The sequence below is a fragment of the Rutidosis leptorrhynchoides genome, chromosome 1 (assembly GCF_046630445.1).
Source record: "Rutidosis leptorrhynchoides isolate AG116_Rl617_1_P2 chromosome 1, CSIRO_AGI_Rlap_v1, whole genome shotgun sequence".
Lineage (NCBI taxonomy): Eukaryota > Viridiplantae > Streptophyta > Magnoliopsida > Asterales > Asteraceae > Rutidosis > Rutidosis leptorrhynchoides.
In genome coordinates, this window is record NC_092333.1 from 530,824,651 (window position 1) to 530,851,703 (window position 27,053).

The 27,053-nt window shown below is 36.2% G+C and overlaps 1 long non-coding RNA gene across 1 annotated transcript in view; it reads left to right on the forward strand.

Moving 5' to 3' along the window:
• The first annotated feature begins 7,824 nt into the window (after positions 1-7,824).
• Positions 7,825-27,053, forward strand: part of LOC139877477 (uncharacterized) — a 46,703-nt gene continuing 27,474 nt past the window's right edge. Inside the window, exons 1-3 of the long non-coding RNA XR_011768626.1 lie at positions 7,825-8,113; positions 8,669-8,774; positions 11,226-11,297. This is a non-coding gene — a long non-coding RNA (uncharacterized lncRNA). The remainder of the gene's footprint in view (positions 8,114-8,668; positions 8,775-11,225; positions 11,298-27,053) is intronic.

Consider the following 27,053-nt stretch of genomic DNA (forward strand, 5'->3'; position numbering starts at 1 on the left):
TTAATGGTTTATATCTACATAAGAATCTAGATAAAAACTAACAATAAGTTTGTATAAAAAAATGTCATTACTAACCATTGACATGTTCGCAAATTGTAGCTTCATTTTTGCTTTCCCATTAAACCCATCTTTACAAATTCGCAAACGACCTTCAAAACAAAAAACACAATATGCCCAATTTCTGTCAAACAATTGAACGTATTCATTCTAGTCACGTTACAGTGTACCTTTTATGGGAAGTTAATCATAGCGACAACAACTAAAGAAACATATACAGTGTAAATATAAATCAACTTATCTAGGATAGTCACCACTGGCAATTTATCAAAAAATACCTTACAAAACATGGAATCCAAGCATCTAGTATTTACAAATAAACAATCTTTAGTATGAATTTGAACATTAGGAATAAATACATATACGAACTTATTCAATGAAAAAAGAAAGAAAATATTACACAAGGGAAGACGATTGCAAAAATATTACCCATTTATGTCGAAACCCATTTTGATATGTTTCTGACCCACCAAATGCAACACCTTCACATTAAGAATGTGTGTATAGATCGAGTTATTTTTCTAGCCCTTTAAATAGGCTGAAAAATGTAACTCCAATAAATATTTTTGTATTTCTGACCCCATTACCATTTTATCTCTTCATTCTTCGAGTTCAGGTTACATATACATTACATCCTATTATTATAAAAAAATGTGCCTCAAATAATCTCCACAAAATTGCCAGTACATATTCAATCTATGACAGTATATATTTTATAAGTTATAGTTGTTGCAGGTTTTATGAAACTCATTGCATCATAAGCATATTAGCACATATGTTTTTATGTGTCATAAATTTAAATTGAAATTTTTAAAATTTTGTGACCTATTACTGATTAAAACATAATATAATCATGTTCATGATCACGATCCACACCATATAAGATCAATAAAACTAAAATTAATTAGATCAAACGTAAGCAAAATCTATCGTACTTTCAGAAAGCCATGCAACATTTGCTCTAATACATACAATTATTAACTATATTTGGATACCCATAAACCCATACTTCAACGACCGAAACATCCGGTGTTAAAGATGAGATGCAATACAGAACATTGGTTTCTAGCTAGGTACATCAAACATTCAAGCCTTTAGTGGGTATGAAAACTTACTGATAAAGCCTAAAACACAACCATATTGATAAAAACATGGTCCTGCAATTTTCATTGACATTACATCAAACACCTGGTGTGCATTCAAAACGCCACAATATTATGATTTATAAAAATACACTAATATATAATTTCAACACAATAAATCAGAACATTTATGTGTTTATTTTGTATTGATCACTAGTTTATAACCCGCGACTTCGCAGGATTATACATAAAAACTTTTGTGATGATGTTAAATAATATAATGATGTATGTCAAAGTTTATTCATATTGTTTCGTAATAGTTTATTCATCTATCGATGCTTACCTTTGTATCAATACAATAAAAGATCAACTCTATTTTTGCCAATGATTCATACGTGCGATAACATGTTGTTTCATGTTTTTATCGTAGAACGAATTTTTCTAATGATCGCACAATTTTTTTTAGTCTAGAGAAAATGATGAAAAAATTAGTGATTAGTATCGATCATGGCCCGTAAATCCGTGTTTAGAGAGGAAGGTTAGCATGACACTTCAAATATTTGCCAATAATTCTGTTGATTATTGATGCTTATTGATCTAAGGGTCATATTTTTTCCACGAGAGTTTTTTGATATAATGCTTAGCTAATTTGGCTTTTGTCATTTTTATTTTGTATAAGGGTAGTTTCGTAATTAAACAATTCAATGCTAGAATTATGAGGTCATTAGAAAGATTAGGAGAAAATTAAAGGTCTAGATCATTGATAATTAATTTAATGGAAGATTAAGATTAGTTTTACTACCAAAAATGATCTATTTTAACTTTTGTTATTATATATAGAATAAATAAATAGATAGATAGATAGATAGATTGCTTACATAAACTATTTTTTTATTGTTGTCAAAATCATATGCTAAGTTTATTAAACTGTACAATTGCTTACATATTTGCTCAAAGTCATATTAGTTTCTAGTTTGAATCGGTAAGCGAGGCAGAGTGTGTGTTTAAACGAATGATTGAATAAGTATTCAACTAGAAATATGAGCATGTTTTGCACAAATCATTTGCAGTTGAACATGTGAATATACGATGCAATTTAAGAAACGCAATAGAAATTGATCCATGAGTCACGTAATGTGGCTTGATATTTTGTGATATAGTGATATATTATTGTCGACATTAATTACGCATAGTTACTTAGTTACTTGTTATTGTAAGAGCCGGATTCTATGTTGATATTCATGCCAAATTAAATAATATGGTCTAGCTTAGCTACAGAGACAACACTTGAAGTTACAGAGACAACACTTTCAGAAATAGTTATGTTGATATTCATGACAAATAACATGGTCTTTCATGTGGTTGTGATGATTTGTTTATGTGATTGTGAGGTATTACTCGGCTTGCATTATTACGAGTACTTTGTCACGGTTTCTATTTTACTGATCTTATAAAGTATGCTATACAAGCATACACATAAGACAACAAGAATTAGCTGTAGGGATATGAACGCGTGAGTTGTTAAGTCCCCGGATGATCCCGTACCAATGTTCCAAAAAAAAAAAAAAAAACATCATGTTCTAGCTTAACTTAAGGTTAATGTCGGGCTTATGTTTTAAACGATGATAGGATTCAGTTATCTTCTAGATGATATTTGTTGAAAATTGACATAGTTTTATCTCTATAAACTATTATTTGGATTTACTCATTTAGGTCCTCTACAGAGCTAGATATCGGGGCATGCAAACTTCTAATTAATGATTAGCTCTGTAACGAAGCTTAACGCTTTTAAACGTAGGAAAAATGCTAAAAGCTACTAGAACTAGCGTTTAGCTTTTACTTTCCTGCTTTTTATCATTTTACTCTTATATAACAGATTCAGCTACTCTACCAAACACCAAAATATATCTAAAAAGCTAGCAGCTAAAAGCTACTAACTACCAGCTACAAGCTAAAAACTACCAGCTATTTTTGCCAAACATACCCTAGTTCTATTAGCTTTTAGTTTTTTCTCACGTCTAAAAGCTTTAAACTTTTTTTTAACTAAACACAGTAATTTTTTAAATATGAGTTTTTTTATAAAGCTAAAAGCTCCTAAAAACTTTGTTCCAAACATAGCCTTAGTGCTACAACATAGTTTGTCTAGGCTTCAATTAGTTGATTATGTTATATTTGGTTACGTCTGATTTACGACACTTCTGACACTGCAATGTGCCTTAAGGCCAGTATAATTTGGAAAATACATTGCTCTAATCTTGAAGTCGAACCTGATATTGTGTAAATATTTAAGGTTGTGATATTTTTTGAGTAAAACGAGGAAAAAAATTCACGTTTTGCTACGGGGTGATTTTAGTCGGTTAACCGAAGGGGGTGGTTTTGATCGTTTAATGACACCATCGCCCGGTGGTAGATCAAGAAAATTAGTGTGTCGAGGGGAAAGATTTGATATGTTAGCACTTTTTTGAAAATACTTAACGTTGTCATTTCACAAATGAAAAATTGAACTTTTTAAACACCAAATTTTATTAAATTTGTATATGCTAATTTACAATTGCAATTTTAAAACACAAATATAAATTAAGCATTCATTAAAAGCTATGCTTACATAACAACACGTACATAATTTTAATACAACTAGCGGGGAAAGCCCGTGTGTTGCACGGCTTGTCCCAAATCTCAATATTTTAAAATTCATGTTTAACTTGATGTTGATTACATTCTACATGTGTTTAAGTATGCTTTTTTGAATATGTATTTGCAAAAAAAATTGTACATTTAAATATTGTGTTATAATACATGTGATCATATGCATGTCCCATATGTATATATGTGTCATTTGTTATAATAATATTTCCATTCGAAACAAATGTTTCAAATGATTACATAGAGCAATGAAACTTTAAAAATAAATTTGAGTCAAATTTATACACAATTGTCCACTATCTATACAATATCGACTTAAACAACAAAACAATCAACTATATTTCATACATTCACTTTTGATATTAGCATCACCTTATAAGGTTACTTCCAACATTAAACAATAAACATTACAAATGAATAATCTATGATATAGTGAATAACAGTTCTATGTACATATATTATGTTCTAATTATATATCCATAAAAGACTATGGGCCTGTTTATTTATGGCTTAATAGGGATTAACAACCTAGATAGATTATTCGGTAAGAAAAACAACTTGTTTACTTTTTGCTTAATTTTTGAATTAATCTTAGCTAAGACATTATTCATTAATGCTCAAATTGGCTGTTGTCCCCATATAGGCAAAGAATTAATGGATATTACCATATCTACCCTCTACCAGATAATGTAAAGAAGGTAACTTTCTTCCTAAAAAATCACGGTAAATAAGATGTTATTTCCGGTACCACCAATACAGGTACGATCACGACCCTACGCCACTGGTTGTCCGGAGAAGATGTCTGTTTCGATGCTCCTAACCAGTACGCTACTTTCATCTACGAACTTGTCGATACTCCTTCATAAATTAGGATAATCCTCTGTTTCTCATCCGTCGACAAAATTGGGTTTTTTGTTATAAAAAAAGTTATTGATAATTAGCACTGATGATAACAGTTTATCAAAATACACTTGGGATTTTTAGATTTTAAGAAATATTTTGGAGAAGTTGCTGCTTGTTTAAACGTTTTAAGGTTTTTTTGATTTGAAGATCTTTTTAATTATCCTCTTGTATCTCATAACTCGTATTTGCTGTATGAAGGGCAGGGAGGTCTTAGGAGGAGACACTTGGCTATTTGAAAGATAATTCACAAAACACAAACTAATACTCCCTCCGTCCCATTATAAGTGTCCGCTTACTTTTTGCACACAGTTTTAGAAAATCCCACTAACTTCATTCTCCACCAATTAAAAATCTCCTCTCTCCAGAATAACATCTTCTCATTGGTTGAAAGTACAATATGGACACTTATAATGAGACATCCTAAAATGGAAATGTGGACACTTGTGATAGAAGGAGGGAGTAACTGAAAAGTGGGGAGTCATGGTTGATTCTATAAGTTCGATCTCTTACATCCCAATATAATACTAGTATATAATATAATATAGAGATTAATATATATAACTTATAATAATAATTCTAATTATAATGTGTATAATAAAAAAAAGTAGGCAGATTGTTTACATAAAAGAAATAATAGTTTGAGGGTAAAATAGTCAATTTTTTCATTCAGACTATTTATTCAGCATAAAAAGTAAACAGCATTAATTATTCACTGATCATATCCATACTGCCGTTTATATCCATACTGCTATCTATATCCATAGAGAACTTAATAGATAAAAAAGTAAACAGGCCCTGTGTTAAAAAGGATTATTTCATAATCTTGATATAAAAAAAATGTCGTTACAAAATCTTTGTTTATTGTTTTCCATTATAAATAGGAGTAATCAATAAATACTACATACTTAGAATTCTTCATGTGATAATAAGCCCAAGAACATGGTATTGTATAAATCATAAAGACATAAACCTATTGATACGCATAAAAAGCATGCTGTTTGACTTTGTAATTGATAAATTTTTAATAATATGATTTTTAATGCAATACTAACAATAAAATGAACCTACTACTTCCATATCATTTGATGACTAATAATAATCATAATATAAACATTAGAAATACTAAAATTGTGAGGCGACACAAAAATCAAAAGATAAAAAAATCTTAAGATACATGTAGACAAATCAACGAATCATCTAGTAAAATACATTATATGTAAGTAATTCAAAATAACTTGAATATACAAACACAAATGTACAATATAATAATCATAATATTAATATTTAAAAAGGATCTTTGGACGGATCGATCCAACATAAAGCCAACCAAATTTATTCTCAAATTGTGCACGCTTTACATTTTTTTGAAATCGGTGCTTTTTTCGATAGCTACAAAAACAAATAAACATATTATATATATATATATATATATATATATATATATATATATATATATATATATATATATATATATATATATATATATATATATATATTTATATATAGGGACAAGATCAATGGGGAAGTAACCAATCGGGGGGAAGCGGGGGGAAGCAAATTTTTTTTTCGTTTTTTTGAATTTTTTTTTTCCGGCATCAAGATCACACGAAAATATGAACATTTAGAAGAGACACTTCGTAATGAATGTTATTATTTAGGCGGGAAAACGATCGACAAAAATAACATTCAAGATAATATTGTTCGTGAAGAATATGAACGTTTTTTTTCTTCATGTTTTGTGAAGTAAAATTTAGCCCGATTTAGAGTTTAGGGTTTAGGGTTTGGTGTTTTGGGTTTATTCCATAAACCCAAAACACCAAACCCTAAACTCTAAACCGTTCGTGTTAAAAACTCAATCTAAATCCTAAATCTAAACCCTAAATCTAAACCCTAAACCCTAATACCTAAACCCTATAAACCCTAATATCTAAACCCCAATAGCTAAAACCTCAAAATACGATCGCAAAACACGATAATTGTTATATATTACTTCTTCGAGCGTTTTCCCGCCAAAATAAAAACATTTATCACAAAGTGTCTATACTAAATGTTCATATTTTCATCTCATCTATAATGTTCGTGAACAAAGTTTTTTCAAAAAACGAAAAAATAAAAAAGTTTTTGATTCCCCCGCTTCCTCCCGAATGGTTACTTCCATCTTGATCCTACCACTATATATATATATATATATATATATATATATATATATATATATATATATATATATATATATATATATATATATATATATATATATATATATATATATATATATATATATATATATATATATATATATATATATATATATATATATATATTACATGTGATTATTGCATGTCAAATCCAATCACTTATGATTGAAATTTTTTTCCAGTAAAATGACGAATAATGACGAATTTCAGTAAATTTGTGCTAAAACTTTCAAATACCAAGTTTTTGATCAAAACTTAATCAAATCACCGAATTAAAGTTTAAAATTTTGAAGATATGATCACGAAACGCTAACAAACTTGATCAAATCACCGAATTAAATTCTATTTTCGGTTGAAATTTTTTTAATCAAATATGATTGGATTTGATACGCATAATCACATGTGAGTGAGTTCCACAATCACATGTGATTGGGTTTTACAATTACATGTGATTGGATTTGACATGCTAAATTTAAAAAAAAAAAAATTCAAAAAAAATTTCAAAAAAAAAATTAAATATTTTTTTTTTAATTTTTTTTCAATCACATGTGATTGTCGCGTCACATGTCGCGTTATGATTGGTCCATTGGATTTCAAGCAAATTTTTGGTTTCAAATGATTACAACTCCTCGGTTTGATTGTGTTGTATGTTTTTATGGATCTTCAATTTTTGTTGAAGTCCCACTTGTTATGAAAGTTCTTGTTTTTTAGCAAAAAAAAAAAAAAGAAGAAGATATATATAGAAAATAAATGGATTAAATACAAAAACTAAATGGGCAACATTACACGTTTAAAATACTGGTCTATTAAAAATTGGGCCTAGTATTTTTGTGACAAAATGGGCTTACCATTTCGTAAGAGTGTAACCACCCTAGTTTTGATGTAGGGTTTTAATTCGTTTACCAATCATTTATCACTTTCTGTATCCTTTCTACAGCCACTGCTTCTCTATTTCTCTCCTTTTTACCTTCCTAGAATTCACACTAAACTCAAGCATACATGTATTGTTCACCGGCGGCGGTTGACCCAGCCTACCACCGCCTAACCGCACACCCACCGATTCAAGAAATCCATACACGCCACCGTCGCTGCATCTGAAAAGTGATATCCACCACCGCCAGCTACCGCCGGAAACGTACGAATCGGTGGTTGCTTTTCGCAAAATTTAGCTCCGATCGGTTAATCGAAGACATGATTTGTTAATTTTGACGAATAGAAAGTACGCAACAAATGGTAGATTTGGGTTTATTTTAAGATCTCTTACTTTTAAGTTCGTTTGGTTTTATTTGTTTAAATAAATAGGTAATGAGAGATGATGTTATTGCCATTTTTTTGTTGAGGATGATGAATTGTATTTTAACATCTCATAATAGGTAACAGAGATGATGTTTTTATGAATTTGTTTTTATTTTCAAAGATGATAATCTTTAGATGATTGAATGAATATGTTTTTGTTGATGAAGATATAAGTGGTTGCTTATGTTTGATGGAAAAAAACAAAGTGAAATTACTTGGTTGTCCTTGAATGTTGGGGCTAATTGCACTCCTGCCACTGAACAGTGCCACACTCATCACATGTTTAGTGTTATTGATAATGATAATGATAATGATAATATATGGTTACATGCAAGCCTTACTATGTCAGTGCATTGTATATTCATCTTACACACTTTTCAATGAACAAGGAGTACATTGACTTTGATGTTGCATTTCGGTGCACTTAGTTCATGTTTGTCTGCCTTTAATGACATTCTTTGTAACTTATCAATCATCTATTTACTACTGCAGGAGTGTAGTGTAGGAGTCTGAGCATTCCAATATTGGAGCCACAGCTAATTCTATCAAATGGCATGCGTGTCTGCTATACGTGCACATTGACTTCCTTGAAGACCAGGTTTGTTTTTATGCACCCACGATTAGCGTTAAAACTTATTCAGCAGCCATCTTTTTACTATTTAAGCATTGCACCACTTATTCCAAACTATGCTGATCCTTGGATCTTTACAAAAAGTTATCCATGAAATATACTTCAATTATCAAGTCCCTCATTAGTACACATTTTAGCCAGAAGACGAATATAACGATCCTCATTTTTCCATCTATATATTTTTCTTCCTTTAATTTAATGCCCGAATAAAAGAATTAAGTGAAATAAATAAACTTTAATCCTTAACTGTCAACTTTAAAAGTTATTAAACATACTAACTAACTTTGTACAATATTTGACAAGTTAATAAAAGATAAAAATGACGAGCTAATAAACTTTTGTGAACAAAATGAATAACCTTAAAACTTATACACTTAAATGATTAAACTTGGATACTTAAAGAACCATTTAAACTAATCACAAGATCAAGGACTAAAGTGAAAAGTTCCAACCCTAACCCTAAACCCTATTTTTTTTATGGGCAAAAAGACTATTTTGCCCTCCCATATTCACGGCCACCACCACCCATGCAAACCCTAACCCTAATCGATTTCTTTGGCACCAAGTTTTCCCATTTTACCCTAAACCTAGAACCTTCTAACCTCACCTATAAATAGAGACCTAGGCTAATACTTTTCTTGTACCAAAACATTCTTATAATCCTCTCTCAAAATCACAATCTCAACCTCCCTCTCTTCTTTGGTTTTCGGCTAAGGAATCACCATTACCACCATCAAAAGTCGCCACCCTACCAACTTACAACCACCATCGACTACCAAGAAACACCACATAACCACCACCTTTCGGTCATCACTAAAACCGAGGCCACCCTTCGGTTTTACCCTAAGCCGATCGCCACCCATCACCATAGTGTTATCGTGTTCGTTTGCTTCTTGTTTCCGGGTTGATATTCGTCGCGTTCATCGAATCTTCAAGGTGTTCATAATATTTTCGGGTTTGATCTTCATCATCAAGTGTTTCTTCTTTTCTTTTGTTAATCATCTTCATATCTTCAAGGTATAACATAAACCCTAAACCTATTTACATTACCTTTGATCTTTACTTTCAATTCATATTCATGTTTCGATCTTGTTAATTCAAACAAATTTATACATATACATTATATACATATACACGCATAGATATATATATATATATATATATATATATATGTATATATATGTATATGTATATGTATATGTATATGTATATGTATATGTATATATGTATGTTGTAATCGACAAAAAAAAAGATAAAAGTGTTTGATCCTTAAAAACCTGAAACCTAATAAAGATTATGTTAATGTGGTTATAATTGGAAAGTATATACACATATATATATATATATATACACGTTACATATACATATATATACTATTTAAAAAATAATAATATATATGTATTTATATATATACATATCGGCATACATATATATTTATAAAAAAATAATAATAAAACATATATATATATATATATATATATATATATATATATATATATATATATATATATATATATATATTACATTAATTATTAAAAACCCTATTTAACCTAACCCTAATTTATTAAACCCTAATTAACTACCTAAACCCTAATTCATAAAACCTAATCATTTTTAATTATCAAACATTAATTACTTAAACCCTAATCATATAATAATAATAATTAATAATAATTACTAAACCTAATCATTTATTATTAATAATTACTTACACCTACTCATTTAATAATAACACCCTAATAATAATATTATTATTATCACTTACCACTTATACGTTTATAATATAACATTTAAACCTATACTTATTATATAACACATATATTATAAATACACAGTAACATTTTTATAATATAACACATATACTTAAACTATATACTTATATTATAATAATACGAGTACTATTACTAACACTTATAATATACTACTTATATTATAATACTTATATTATAAAATTTTGACATACGATTACAATAGTCATTCACGATAGCGTGAAATTACTCGAACGTTAACGCTATGTAAGGCCTAGGGTGATCCTTGGTACCATCATGGGACGCTTGTGGATCTCGAATGCCAAGACTTAGATTCTGGTCAAGAGATTTTGGGCCAACCGGTAACCATAGATCATTCAAGTGACTCGGCGGTGGCATAGATGTTTGGGTATGGTGTACAATATCAAACCCGACTATACTGATCATACACTCACTAAGTGAACAACACCTAGTCACATACACACTTAATAAGTGGTGGACTTATTAAGGACAACTCACTAGTGTTCAACACTAACTTGCTAAAAATGGAAACTTACTAAAAGTGGAAACTTACTAAAAATAGGAATTTAGTAAAACGAACTACACTTAAACATTTGCATACTTAAACTTAAACTTGGGCAAACATTTAACTACTCTTAAATGTCATTAGGTTGACTTTCTGCTCACATTCATCCAACTCTTCTATTCCGAGGAATAACAAACTCTTCTCCTACTTACTAAGGTGAACTTCATAGTTCCACTTTATATTGTGCACAACTTATTTAACTTACTGGGGTGAGACACATACTATTAATATTTACAAATTAGACACAAGTACCAACTATTAAACTGTGCTATACCTGGCTATGTCCTGCAAGTCCCCACTGTGATATTTTTAATTGCTTTTACATAACGCATTCTTAATTATTGGGGGTAGGCCTATCGGGAGTAACGTCCACGATACATTTGACCAAGTCATTGTATTACTTAATAATGATTCAAACCAACAAGGACAGTACAACTTGTCACGGGGCAAACTTTGAAACTGTTAGTCTAAATATCACAAACTTGGCACTACTTTTAGATCCCTGCGAGATCTACTTTTATAAATAAAAATCTTGTGGTCTAAACAACGGTCAACTATTTTGTTAAACCTATGAACTTCACTCAACTTTTTTGGTTGACACTTTAGCATGTTTCGTCTCAGGTTACGATTGATCAGCTTGCTCTTATCTATGTGATGCTACTTGGACTCTAGGACTTGAAGAAAGAGTCACATTTATTATTTATGCATTTATGAACATTTACATTCTTGTAATTTAAATTCTTGTAACGACATTCTATTTCATTCCGCTGCGTACTCAATAAAGTTTGTTTTTATCATATAGTGTCGTTCTCATTATATAATATGTTGATATTTTTGATATTAATGTCACATTCACTCAGGCCTTAACTGGGGGTGTGATAGATTGGTATCAGAGCATAACCAGGCTGTTATAGAGAACCAAGATTGCATCTTTATGTGCGACTTACTTGCTAGCTAGGGTGCCTTAGCAATCTAGGAAACTATAACCTTTCCTGCCTTAAACTTAAAGCACTTAGGATTGCCTTATAATCTTAACAACTTTGTTTTAATAATCTTGGCTTAAAAATTCTAATCAAGGTCTCTTTCCTAATGTTAGGATGTCAAGCGTTAATCAACCAAACAAAACAACTCTCTTCAAACCATTTGAAGTAATGGCTCATTTTAAACCTACTACCGAAGTAGGTACTGGATACTCTTCAACTGCAAGACCAGTCTGAAGCCCTCTTTATGGTCCTGCCTCACCACCATTGAACTATAGTCCAAATACTCTTCAAGATTCACCCAAGTCTCCCGAATACTACCCGACCCCGAGAACTGAAGACAAGGGGAAACGTCCTGAGGAAACTGGTCCATCCAGGAAAAGAGCCCGATCACCTTTTTGTGATAATGATGCTAAGTATGAGATAATGAACTTGCGAAAGACTACCGAAAAGAACTTGGAAGGTTTGCTTCGCCACGTGGCGAGAGTTGAGGTTCGAATGGACGAGAAAGACCGAGAAGTTAAGAAACTGGTGGAAGAGAATGCTAAGCTGAGAAAAGAGTTGATGATACTGAGATATGAGGAAGAACGCAACACCCGCTGGGAAAAGCAGTCACTTGCTTATCTAAAGGAGGATGTTGATTTTCAGATGAAGATGGAGAGAAATCGAGTTGATAAGTAGCTTGCTCTAAAGGAGTACAACAACAACACAGTCAACAACCGTGTTACTAACCTCTATGATAACCTCGAGTATCTCTATGAGAAACAAAAAGAGAAGAACGAGAAAGTAGAGAAGTTTATGAAGGAGGCTGAGAAGAAGAAGTGAACCCGACATTTGTTTTGTTTTGTTTTGTTTTTCCATTCTTTTATTTCCTAATTATGTAAAGGCTTTGCCCAAGACTATTTTCTATATTCAACTCGTGTAGTAAAAAGGCTTAATTAACGCCTCGATTCTAATAATATAAAGGGTTTCATCTATATCATGTTGATATCAATACTTTATCTTTATCATACTTAAAATTGCTCAAACTTATAACTTGTCAACTTATCAAACTTATGTTCATTTTTATGTAGTGAAGCATCATGGCTCGCACACCTACCGTTAACAACATTGTGTTGACTAATGAGCAATTTCAACAATTACTTGCTGCCGCCCAAGGCAACGTCCAACCTAATCATGCTAACAATCAACCAAAACCTTGTTCTTACAAGGACTTTATGAACTGCAATCCTCCCGCTTTCAAGGGAAGTGAAGAGGCCGTTGAAACTAGTCCGATGGTTCGAAAAACTAGAGTCCATCTTCCGTGTCTACAACTGCGGAGACAATGACCGAGTTAAATATGCCACTAGTTCATTAGCTGGCAATGCTATGACTTGGTGGACCGTTCATACTAAGTCTGTGGGAATCGATAATGCTAATGCAACTCCGTGAGATGAACTTAAAGGCATGATGGTTAATAAGTTTTGTCCTAGAAGTCAAGTCCAAAAGCTTGAAGCCGAGTTCTGGGAACTCAAAGTTAAAGGTACCGACATTGAAAGCTACACTAATCGTTTTCTTGAGCTTTCTACCTTGTGTCCCGAGATGTTTCCTACTGAGCCGAGAAAGATCGAAAGGTATATTGAAGGTCTCCCTAAAGATGTTTAGGGAAATGTTATCGCTGCTGAGAAAGTTACCCTTGATGCCGTGATTCTTATGGCTCAAAATCTGATGATGGCCAAAAGAAGAAGAGTTTTGGCTAGTAAGCAAGTTGATACTAAGAGTAGTGATGGTAAAAGGAAATTTGAGTCGTCTCAGGGTTCAAACCAGAATATTGCTAAGAAGTCTGCTGATAGTACTAGGACCGGTTATATAGGGACTAAGCCCTATTGTGCTCGTTGTGAAAGGCACCACCCAGGGCGGTGCACAGCTACTTTTTCTTTATGTAAGAAAGTGGGACATGTAGCTAAGACTTGTAAGACTCCTCCGAAAGATAAAGCTGTTGTTCCTGCTTAAGCTCCTCCTACTTGTTACACCTGTGGAGAGAAGGGGCATATTAGTCCTCACTGCCCGAAGAAGAAAGATACCCCTGCTACTGGAGCCAATACCACCAATGCGAAGAGCCGTGCGTTTGTCATAACGGCTGAGGAAGCCCGTGAGGAAGATGAAGTCATTACGGGTACGTTTCTTGTCAATAATTGCTACGCAAACATTTTATTCGATACGGGTGCCGATAAGAGTTACGTGTCTAGTGAATTTTGTACCTTATTCATCGAGAGACCACAACCCCTAGAAACTAAACGACTAGTAGAGGTAGCAAACGGAAAAGTTATGAAAGTTGATCACATCTATAAAAACTGTAATCTAAAACTAGCCGACCAAGAATTTAAGATTGACCTTTTGCCGGTCGAGTTAGCAAGCTTCGATGTCGGAATGGACTGGTTACGTCCATTACATGCTGCAATCTTGTGTTTCGACAAGACCGTTAACATTCCGTTGGGAAATGGAGACCCGTAAATACCTTATGAAAGGTTATTTAAGGCGACAAGAGTGGTTCCAAGCTCAACATCATTTCTTGCATCAAAACCCGTAAATACCTTATGAAAGGTTATCCCGCGATATTAGCCCATGTGAAGATAGTCGAATCAAAAGGAAAAGCTTATTGATGACGTGCCGGTGGTTAGAGATTATCCCGAGGTATTTTCTGAAGATCTTCCTGGTCTTCCACCTCCTCGACAAGTCGAATTTCAGATTGATTTATCTCGTGGTGCTACTCATATTGCTAAAGCACCATACCGTTTAGCACCTTCCGAGCTCGTCCAAGCTCAAGGGTCCCCATGGGGAGCTCCAAATTATAGCTCGAATAGCACCTTCCGAGTTCGAAGCCCTAGTGCTGCTCCTGTTGCTAAAGCACCATACCGTTTAGCACCTTTCGAGTTCGAAGCCCTCTCTATAGTCCTGCCTCACCGAATTATAGCCCGAATACTAATCGAGATTCACATGGGTCTCCTCAATACTACCCAACTCCGAGAATCGAAGATAAAGGAAAACGTCATGAAGAAGTTGGTCCATCAAGGAAAAGAGCCCGATCTCCTTTTTATGATGGTGCTAAGTATGAGATCATGAGCCTGCGAAATGATACCGAGAGGAACATTGGAGGTTTGCTTCGCCACGTGGCGAGAGTGGAAGTTCGAATGGAGAAACTTATGGAAGAGAACGTCAAGCTAAGAAAAGAGTTAATGATGCTAAGGTGTGAAGAAGAACGCAACACCCGTTGGGGGAAGCAATCCCTTGCTTATCTCAAGGAGGATGTTGACTTCTAAATGAAAATGGAGAGAAGTCGAGTCGACAAACAGCTTGCCCTAAAAGAGTACGACACCAATACCTTCAACAGTCGTGTTACCAATCTTTATGACAACCTCGAGTACCTCTACGAGAAGCAAAAAGAAAAGAACGAGAGATATGAGAAGTTTATGAAGGAGGCGGAAAAGAAGAAATAAACCGCCATTTGTTGTTTCCCATTCCTTTATTTCTTAATTATGTAAAGGCTTTTGCCTAGAAACTATTTTTTGTTCAACCCGTGTATTAAAAGGCTTATTTAACGTCTCGTTCCTTAATAATATAAAGTGTTTTATTTATATCATGTTGATATCAATACTTTATCTTATTCATACTTGTAATTGCTCAAACATATAACTTGTTAACTTATCCAACTTATGTTCACTTCTATGTAGCGACATCATGGTTCGTCCAGCTGCACCGTTAACAACATCGTGTTGACCACCAAGCAATTCCAACAGTTACTCGCTGCCGCCCAAGGCAACATTCAAGCTAATAATGTTAATACTCAACCGAAACCTTGTTCTTACAAGGACTTTACGAACTGTCATCCTCCCGCTTTCAAGGGAAATGAAGAAGCTGTTGAACTAGTTAGATGGTTCGAGAAGCTAGAATCTATCTTCCGTATTTGCAACTGCGGGGATAACGATCGAGTCAAATATGCCACTAGCTCATTAGGTGGCAATGCTTTGACTTGGTGGACTGCTCATGCCAAGTCCGTGGGAATTGACAATGCTAATGCAATTCCATGGAACGAACTCAAAAGCATGATGGTTAATAAATTCTGTCCTAGAAGTCAAGTTCAGAAACTTGAGGTCGAGTTCTGGGAACTCAAGGTGAAGGGTACTGATATTGAAAGCTACACCAACCGTTTTCTTGAGCCTTCTACTTTGTGTCCCGAGATGTTTCCTACCGAAGCAAGAAGGATCGAACGATATATTGAAGGTCTCCCCGAGGATGTTCAGGGGAATGTTATTGCTGTTGAGAAGGTTACTCTTGATGCTGTGATTCTCATGGCACAAAATCTGATGATGTTGGCCAAAAAAAGAAGAGCGTCGGCTAATATCAACCTGAGAATTAGCCAAGGTTTCGGTTGAGTATTAACATTATTAGCTTGCGTGTTGCCTTGGGCGGCAACCAGTAACTGTTGGAATTGCTTGGTGGTCAACACGATGTTGTTAACAGTAGGAGCAGTTGTACAAACCATGATGTCGCTACATAGAAGTGAACATAAGTTGGATAAGTTAACAAGTTATATGTTTGAGCAATTACAAGTATGAATAAGATAAAGTATTGATATCAACATGATATAAATAAAACACTTTATATTATTAAGGAACGGGGCGTTAATAAGCCTTTTAATACACGAGTTGAACATAAGAATAGTTTCTAGGCAAAAGCCTTTACATAATTAAGAAATAAAGGAATGGGAAACAAAACAAATGGCGGTTTATTTCTTCTTTTCTGCCTCCTTCATAAACTTCTCATATCTCTCGTTCTTTTCTTTTTGCTTCTCGTAGAGGTACTCGAGGTTGTCATAAAGATTGGTAACACGACTGTTGAAGGTATTGGTGTCGTACTCTTTTAGGGCAAGCTGTTTGTCGACTCGACTTCTCTCCATTTTCATTTAGAAGTCAACATCCTCCTTGAGATAAGCAAGGGATTGCTTCCCCCAACGGGTGTTGCGTTCTTCTTCACACCTTAGCATCATTAACTCTTTTCTTAGCTTGACGTTCTCTTCCATAAGTTTCTCCATTCGAACTTCCACTCTCGCCACGTGGCGAAGCAAACCTCCAATGTTCCTCTCGGTATCATTTCGCAGGCTCATGATCTCATACTTAGCACCATCATAAAAAGGAGATCGGGCTCTTTTCCTTGATGGACCAACTTCTTCATGACGTTTTCCTTTATCTTCGATTCTCGGAGTTGGGTAGTATTGAGGAGACCCATGTGAATCTCGATTAGTATTCGGGCTATAATTCGGTGAGGCAGGACTATAGAGAGGGCTTCGAACTCGAAAGGTGCTAAACGGTATGGTGCTTTAGCAACAGGAGCAACACCAAAACTCTTCTTTTGGCCATCATCAGATTTTGAGCCATGAGAATCACGGCATCAAGGGTAACTTTCTCAGCAGCGATAACATTTCCCTGAACATCTTCAGGGAGACCTTCAATATACCTTTCGATCTTTCTCGGCTCAGTAGAAAACATCTCGGGACACAAGGTAGAAAGCTCAAGAAAACGATTAGTGTAGCTTTCAATGTCGGTACCTTTAACTTTGAGTTCCCAGAACTCGGCTTCAAGCTTTTGGACTTGACTTCTAGGACAAAACTTATTAACCATCATGCCTTTAAGTTCATCCCACGGGGTTGCTTTAGCATTATCGATTCCCACAGACTTAGTATGAACGGTTCACCAAGTCATAGCATTGCCAGCTAATGTACTAGTGGCATATTTAACTCGGTCATTGTCTCCGCAGTTGCAGACACGGAAGATGAACTCTAGTTTTTCGAACCATCGGACTAGTTCAACGGCCTCTTCACTTCCCTTGAAAGCGGGAGGATTGCAGTTCATAAAGTCCTTGTAAGAACATGGTTTTGGTTGATTGTTAGCATGATTAGGTTGGACGTTGCCTTGGGCGGCAGCAAGTAATTGTTGAAATTGCTCATTAGTCAACACAATGCCTTGGGCGGCAGCAAGTAATTGTTGAAATTGCTCATTAGTACACAATGTTGTTAACGGTAGGTGTGCGAGCCGTGATGCTTCACTACATAAAAGTGAACATAAGTTTGATAAGTTGACAAGTTATAAGTTTGAGCAATTTTAAGTATGATAAAGATAAAGTATTGATATCAACATGATATAGATGAAACCCTTTATATTATTAGAAACGAGACATTAATTAAGCCTTTTTACTACACGAGTTGAATATAGAAAATAGTCTTAGGCAAAGCCTTTACATAATTAGGAAATAAAAGAATGGAAAAACAAAATAAATGTGGGGTTCACTTCTTCTTCTCAGCCTCCTTCATAAACTTCTCTACTTTCTCGTTCTTCTCTTTTTGTTTCTCATAGAGATACTCGAGGTTATCATAGAGGTTAGTAACACGGTTGTTGACTGTGTTGTTGTTGTACTCCTTTAGAGCAAGCTGCTTATCAAATCGATTTCTCTCCATCATCTGGAAATCAACATCCTCCTTTAGGTAAGCAAGTGACTGCTTTCCCCAGCGGGTGTTGCGTTCTTCCTCATATCTCAGTATCATCAACTCTTTTCTCAGCTTAGCATTCTCTTCCACCAGTTTCTTAACTTCTCGGTCTTTCTCGTCCATTCGAACCTCAACTCTCGCCACGCGGCGAAGCAAACCTTCCAAGTTCTTTTCGGTAGTCTTTCGCAAGTTCATTATCTCATACTTAGCATCATTATCACAAAAAGGTGATCGGGCTCTTTTCCTGGATGGACAAGTTTCCTCAGGACGTTTCCCCTTGTCTTCAGTTCTCGGGGTCGGGTAGTATTCGGGAGACTTAGGTGAATCTTGAAGAGTATTTGGACTATAGTTCAATGGTGTTGAGGCATGTAACATCCCGCCTTTTTTCGTTTACTTTTCCGTTTAATTATTTAAAGTTCGTTATATGTTTATAACATCTCCCGTTAATATGCGTTTTAAATTATCTTGTTAGGTAATTCACGCACCCGAATGGAACTAGAGGGACCAAACTTGCCCAAGTGCCAAACATTTGACTAGGTCAAATGGTCAACACTCCATCTCCTCCACCCATTTTTTTCCATTTTCATTTTCACTTTTCATTTAATACTTTCAACTTTTCTCTCAATCTTCATCTTCAAGAATCATCATCTAAATTCGTTCAAGCAAGCTTAAATCAAAACAAATTACATATTTGGAATCCTTGCTACTTCCTCTTCGATTCCATACCAATTTCATTACATTTGGGTAACTTTCTAAAATCACTAGATTTTGTGTTCTTGATGTTTTTAAGTTATAAAGTTGTTAATTAGTGTCTATGGCTCAAGTCTAACATGATTATATGATTTATATGTTCGATTTCGTTATTTGAAGTAACTAGCTTGAGTATGAACTTTGGTGTGTTTGATTTGGTGATTTGGTTGTTTGAATGTTGTTAAATGTCATAAGTGCATGTATTAAATGTGTTCCTAGTATCACTAGCTTCAATTTGATGTGTAGGTTGCTTGAGAAAACTCCATAAACTTGATTAGTGATTTTGGTGAATTTGAGTTAGGGTTTGATAAGCTTGAAATGAATATTTGATGCATTGAATGCCATGAATTATTGTTGGTAAGTAGTTAGTTGTATTGTATGCTCGATTACCTACAAAACGGCGTGTTGTATGTATGCATTAAATGCCCGAATCATAAATGTGCACCTATAAAATTTGAAGCATTAAATGTGTGCATTGATTGATCATTTGATTTGAAAAGTTGGTTATTGCAAATAATGTTTTCGGTTGGTGAAATGTGCTTAGTTGTCTTCATTGTCAAAAGAGCTTTCCAACGATATAAGGTGCGAGTCATAAGTGTTTACGGTTTGTGTTTTGTGTTTGTTCGAAGTTCGGAAAAAGACTTGAACAATTGAAACTGACCAGGTACCAGCACCCGTTAAATGCCGCGGCGCGGCAGCCTTGGGTCGCGGCGCGACCTAAGGCGTGTTCAGGTTCTGACCTACATGTCAATTATACGAAAAATGTTTGGCACCCTATGGACCTCCGATTCACATGAGACTTGTTCTAACATGTTTATATATGAATAATTAGCACAGAAAAATAGTTCGGGACCCGACCCGAACGCGTTGACTTTTTCGTTGACTTTGACCGACTAAAGTTTGACTTTTTGTCAAACTTAACCAAATGATTATGCAATCTTTCTAACATGATCCTATACTTGTATCTTGCATGAAACTTGACAATTTGATTTACATACTGCATAATCGAGTCGTATTGAGCCATAGGACTAATTGAACATCTTTGACCAATCGTGACTATCGATATTGATACAACCTATTTGTTTAGGTCAAGACTAGCATTGTTCTTTGCACACGTTACTTGTCGAAGTACTTATTTACTCTTGCGCTCAAGGTGAGATCATAGTCCCACTTTTACTCGTTTGGACTTACTTTTGGGATGAGAAAACATAAACGCTTCTTTTAACTAAGTGAACACAAGTACATGAAAACAAACATTCTACATACGAGTTTAGAACAAAAATCCTCAATTCGATTATCATTAGTTACACTTGACGGTGTAGGCGAGAACTTATGTTATATGGCCATATGGGTTTGACAAACCCTCATTCGGACGGTTCGCTACCGTTATTCGGATGAAATATATTTTCGGGAAACGGTGTATGTTCTAACACTATTGTGATGGGGTACTATTGAAGGAAACGTTAAGCTTTGATAATTGGGTGCTCGTGAATATTAACTTTTAGAATGTATTACTATTTATCAATGAAGCAAATCTTGTGGTTCGACTTACTTTTACTCACTTACTTACTTAAACCTATGATTTCACCAACGTTTTCGTTGACAGATTTCTATGTTTTTCTCAGGTCCTTGAACATTAGGTGATACATGCTTCCGCTCTTTCTTTTGATACTTGCTTTGGATGTCGAGTATACTTGCATATTGTGGAGCGTCTTTTGACTACTTTAAACTGTGTCGCACGTGTTTCATTTGTACTTTAAACATCGTTATGTACTAGTTATGGAAACTACTTTTGTAAACTTTGTAACATCCACACCTATGAAATGAATGCGACATATTTTCGGTCAAACTTTGTCTTAAAGACTTATGACCATGTATTGGGACCTACGTAGTCGGCGCCGTCAAACATGATTTGGTCGCGTCGCTACAAGGCAGGACCATAAAGATTTGGTCGCCGTCAAACGGGTGTTTAATACTTTGAGGACAAATACACTCGCCAAGTGCACTTTTAGGGGGTGATATACATACGTTAAGTCTAGTTACCGGGTGCCCACGGTTAAGCATATACTGTTCATACTGTTTTGAAACACTGAAATCTCGTGGTCTACATTACTTTACTGATTACAAACTATAGCTCACCAACATCCGTGTTGACATCCGTGTTGACTTTTTAGCGTGTATTTCTCAGGTGCTTAGATGATGTTGCTTCCGCTGTTAAACTTGTTGTCTTGGTGTTATAGACTTACTGTTATGGACCTGCTGTGTTAGATTTCCGCTGCATTACTTAGAGATGTCTCAATCATGGAACTTTTCTTTTGCATTCTTAATTTATGTTATTTTCAAACAATGGCTTTGTAACGACCTTTGGGTCACATACTTATGTTAACGCTTCTATTCATAAGAAGCACGTTATCTTTTGTAAAACGTTATCTTTTCATGAATGCAAAACTGGTTTTCAAACAGCATATAGTATTTGACCTTGTAATGATTCTGTTGTTGATGATCCGTACATGATGGTTTTGTACATGGCGTCACATTTGGTATCAGAGCATTGGTTGTAGGGAATTAAGTTGCATTAGTGAGTCTAGACCAGACCGAGTAGGATTCACTAAAAGGACTAATCTACAACTTGCTCGTTTACCTGTTACTGCTTACTACTGCATGCTACTATGTTGTATTACTACATGTCACTGTCACTACTGCTGCATGCTACTGCTTACTTATACTGCCATATGATCTTTTGCATGCTTACTCTTACTGCTATGTGAACTTACTGTATGCTGCTACTTATTCTCGTTACCGCATACTACTACCTGCTTTTGCATGTTACTTTTGTTTAGAACTGTTTTCATTGCCAGGCTATGTACTGCTGTAGACGACCTAGGTTGCTGTAGTGCCTGATTTCTTGCTGCTATATGTCTTACTGACATGGAAAAAGTTATTTTTCCTTGTTCAGATGACGGACATGCTGCCCTTGACCTTTGACTTTGAGAGTGACTCAGAGACGACTGCTGCCTCGCCTACTATTGTTGATGACTCACCGCTACCCTCCAGCGACTTCGGCGATTCGTCATCCGGAGATAGCAGATACGCACTTGACCTGATGGACATCTCGGACGGACACGAGGATCCAGAGGAGATTCCAGCTCCACCTAGCCCTGGACTCCCGGGGGCCCAGCACCATTCCGGTGATGCTGTGATTCCTGGGGGAAATGAGGACGGTCCTTTTCGTAACGAGCGTGGACATTGGGTTAGACGCACCGCTGATGGACGTGTTGTACCGATTCCACCAGGCAGATATCGACTTATGACCACCAGCCAGACGCTTTCTCCCGCCCGCGATGATCCTGCATTACCTTCCGACGATTCATACGGATCATCATCCGACGACTCCAGCGAGGAGGATCCCGAGGAGGATTCTAAGGAGGACCCTGAGGAGGAGCCCGTACTGTCGCCTTCTATCCCGCCGAAGAAGCGGTATCGTTTTGATGGTACTGTTATTCCAGGGGTTAACGGAGGTAGACCGTTCGTGGACGCACATGGACAGTTGGTTAGGGTCACAACCCGTAAGCGGGTTGTACCGTATCCTGCCGACCCATTCGTGTGTAAGGCCGCCCGCACTGTGCTGTCTACATCTGCATCATCTGGACCATCTGCACCACCGGTGCCACCTGCACCATTTGCACTGCCTGCCCCACCAGCATCCCTCGTCGTCGAGGAACTGACGAGGGAAGTGCATATCCTCCGTGCTCGGGTAACCGAGCTCGAGGAACAGATGTCCCACCTGATGGACATCATTTACCCACTTTCGCCCTAGGACTACTGTATTAGGTTTCCTTATGTATTCCGTTTGTAGTTTCCTGTTTTTCATTAATGTAATGTACGAACCTCATGCCATTGTACGTAACTCTCTTATTATGAATGGAATTACTGTTGCTTAATTGTTGTACAACGTTTAGTTTAAGCTATTACATGTTGGCTTTTGTGCTATCTGCTGCTGCTGCCATGCATGGTTATCGTGTACTGTGTTGCTTCTGTGTTGTTTCCGTACTGTTTACCTTATGCTACGACGTTACCGATTATTGGATTTTGACTTAAGTCGAATTTTTACTTAGAAGATTGATGGCTAACGGAAGAGGTCCGCGAGAAATTCCCACCGCAGCTCAGCTCGAGGAGATGATAGCTGCTCGAGTAGCAGTGGCTATGGCGAATGTCAACCCTGCTCCAGCTCCACCGGCTAACCCAGCTGCTCAGAACGGGTGTACTTACAAGGAGTTCATGAGTTGCAAGCCCAATTCCTTCAGTGGAACGGAAGGTCCAGTTGGACAAATGAGATGGTTTGAGAAGTTGGAAGCTGTGTTCCGTGTGAGTAACTGCTCCGAAGGGAATAAGACTAAGTTCGCATCCTGCACTCTCTCAGATGGAGCTTTGACTTGGTGGAATACATTTGCTCAAGCTCAGGGAATCGACGAGGCTTACCCAACATCCTGGGAGGATTTTAAGAGGGCTATGATCGAAGAGTACTGCCCCAGAACGGAGATTCAGAAAATGGAAGCGAAGTTTTAGGAGTTGAAAGTTGTAGGAACTGACCTTGATGGCTATAACCGAAGGTACTTGGAGTTGGCATTGATGTGCCCCACAATGGTTACCCCTGAATTCAAGCGTATGGAACGATATATGTGGGGACTCCCTAAGGACATTCAGGGAAATGTCACTTCTTCGAAAGCAGCAAATGTCCCGGAAGCTATGCGCATGGCGCACACCCTGATGAATCAAATTACGCACCAAGAACCAGAAAATGGGAAATCAGAATCGGGATCTAGTAATGGGAAATGTAAGTGGGATGGCAACAAGGGAAGGAGTTTTGACCAGAACCCAGCTAAGAGGAATGAGAATTTCAAGGGGAACAACGACTGGAGGAACCCGAATCCCAGCTCTAATCCTAACTACAAAGGCACCCTTCCTCGGTCTAAGAGATGCTACAAGCATCATACTGGACAATGCAACGTAGTGTGTGAGAAGTGCAAAAGGATTGGACACATCGGCAGAGACTATAAGAGCACTGCCCCCAGCTGTGAGAGCCAACCCTACTGGACCAAGGAAGTGCTATGAGTGCGGTCAGCAGGACCACTTCAGGAATGAATATCCCAACAAGAAGAAGGATGGCTGGCCAACACGTGGAAGAGCCTTCAACATGAACGCAAGAGATGCCCGCGAGAATCCCGACTTGGTTACAGGTACATTCACTATCAATAACCTATTAGCTTCTGTTCTGTTTGATACTGGTGCCGATAGGAGATATGTATGTAGACACTTTTGCTTTAAGATAGATTGGTCATTAGTTCCTTTGGAGGAGAGTATGCTTAGTGGCGAAGCCAGGATTTCAGATGGACAGTGTCATCATATAATATTGAAACGTACCAATTCTAAAAAGAGATTAAACTTTTTTTGAACGACAGTTAGGAGTCACTGTTGTAGGTCCGAATGCGATGTCGGAACCCACCCACCCGATCATTTCCCTGGTACGAACCATTACGAACAAATTGACAATCAAGAATCGGTATCCCCTACCCAGAATTGAAGATGTTTTCGATCAACTGCAAGGATCCAGCTTCTACTCCAAAATCGATTTACGATCAGGTTATCACCAGTTGAGGGTGAAGGAGAGCGATGTGATGAAGACTGCGTTCAGAACCCGTTATGGTCATTATGAGTTTCTTGTGATGCCATTCGGTTTAACCAACGCACCAGCTGTGTTCATGGATCTCATGAATCGAGTATGTAAGCCATACCTGGACAAGTTCGTTATCGTCTTCATAGATGATATCCTCATATGAATGATCTTGTGGGTGCAATAGTTGGGGCTGATCCCTTTGATGTCGGAGATCTTCCATGCAATTGTCTTCTTATGTGATTTCAAAACTTAAATCAATTTCGCTTTCTCCTGTGGCGTGAGGTCTTTTGAAATGATTACGGGGAGTTGCGATTCTCCTTCTAAGAATGCATACTCCATATTGTCGGGTAACTTCTTCAATTCCAATTCCGGAGGTTCCTCGATAGATGGCTTCATCCTAGCTATTTCCTTTCGGTCTAACGAGTCATACTTCTCCTAGAATTCCGATTCTTCAGTAGCGGTCACTGATGCTATATGTTCTTCATTTATGGAAATTGTCCTTCTTAATACTTCCTCTTCAGAAACGTCTTCTTTAGTTTCGAAGGTTGGTTCGGGAAACTCCTCACAGTCCTCCTTTGACTGGGGTTCCTGATATACCGGAATGAAATCTGTTTCTTCATTTGATCTTCTCCTTAATAGAGGTAAAGGAATGCCTGATCCTAGTGGTGCTAATTGAATAGTCTTGCCAAGAAAGTTACTTTCAGAGAGGGGAGATATGTGTTGACTAAGGTCTATGGCTGAATGGTTGTCGAGATTTCCTTTAGGAGGTGTAAAGAACACAGATCCTTAGAAGTTTGATCTTGACTACAAATAGCCATAGTCTCTTCCAAGTATTTGTTGACGAGTTCTTGAAAAGAATCAGAGAGATTCACATCTTCTTCCTTAGGATGGTTCATGAGGCGATCAACATTGAATGTGATTTCTTCTCCTCTAGCCCTTAACTTAAATGATTTCCCGTGAACATCAATTACGGCCTTGGCAGTATTCAGGAATGGTCTGCCAAGAATGAGTGGGACCTTTGTGTCTTCCTCAATATCCATAATGACGAAATCAACGGGAAATGCGAACTTATCCACTCTAACTAGAACATCTTCAGTTATTCCCTGAGGAATCTTAACTGATTTATCCGCGAGTTGGATAGTCATCCTTGTGGGCCTTAAGTCATTTAATCCTAGCTTTTTGAATAACGAATAGGGCATTTGGTTTACACTGGCTCCTAAGTCTGCTAACGCATTGCTAATTTGGACATCTTGCAGGTAGCAAGGTACCGTAAATCTTTCTGTATTTCCTAACTTAGGGGGGATTCCATGTTGTAACACTAACGAGCATTCTTCACTTAAGGGCAAGCTAACTCTCTCTCTTAATCTTTCTTTGTTTGAAAGCAGTTCTTTAAAAAATTTAGCACAGTTTGGCATCTCTACTAAAGCATCTACTAGTCGTACATTCAAATGCAAATTCTTAATAATATCCCAATACTTAGCGAATTGCGCTTCTTGTTTTTCCTTCCTAAGCCTACCTGAGAAAGGTATGCGGGCGCGCGGAATAATTTCAGGGGCCTTAGGAGAGATAGGTTCTGTTGGATTGACGACTGGGTCAATTGACACAGGTTCCTTATCGGAAAAATCTTGTATGGGTATATTGACAGTTGTTGAAATGTCCCGTTCATATTGATTATAAACGTTCCATATTAATTGATTTCGTTGCGAGGTTTTGACCTCTATATGAGACGTTTTTCAAAGACTGCATTCATTTTTAAAACAACCATAACCTTTATTTTATCAATAAAGGTTTTAAAAACATTACGTAGATTATCAAATAATGATAATCTAAAATATATTGTTTACACACGACCATTACATAATGGTTTACAATAGAAATATATTACATCGACATATGTTTCTTGAATGCAGTTTTTACACAATATCATACAAACATGGACTCCAAATCTTGTCCTTATTTTAGTATGCAACAGCGGAAGCTCTTAATAT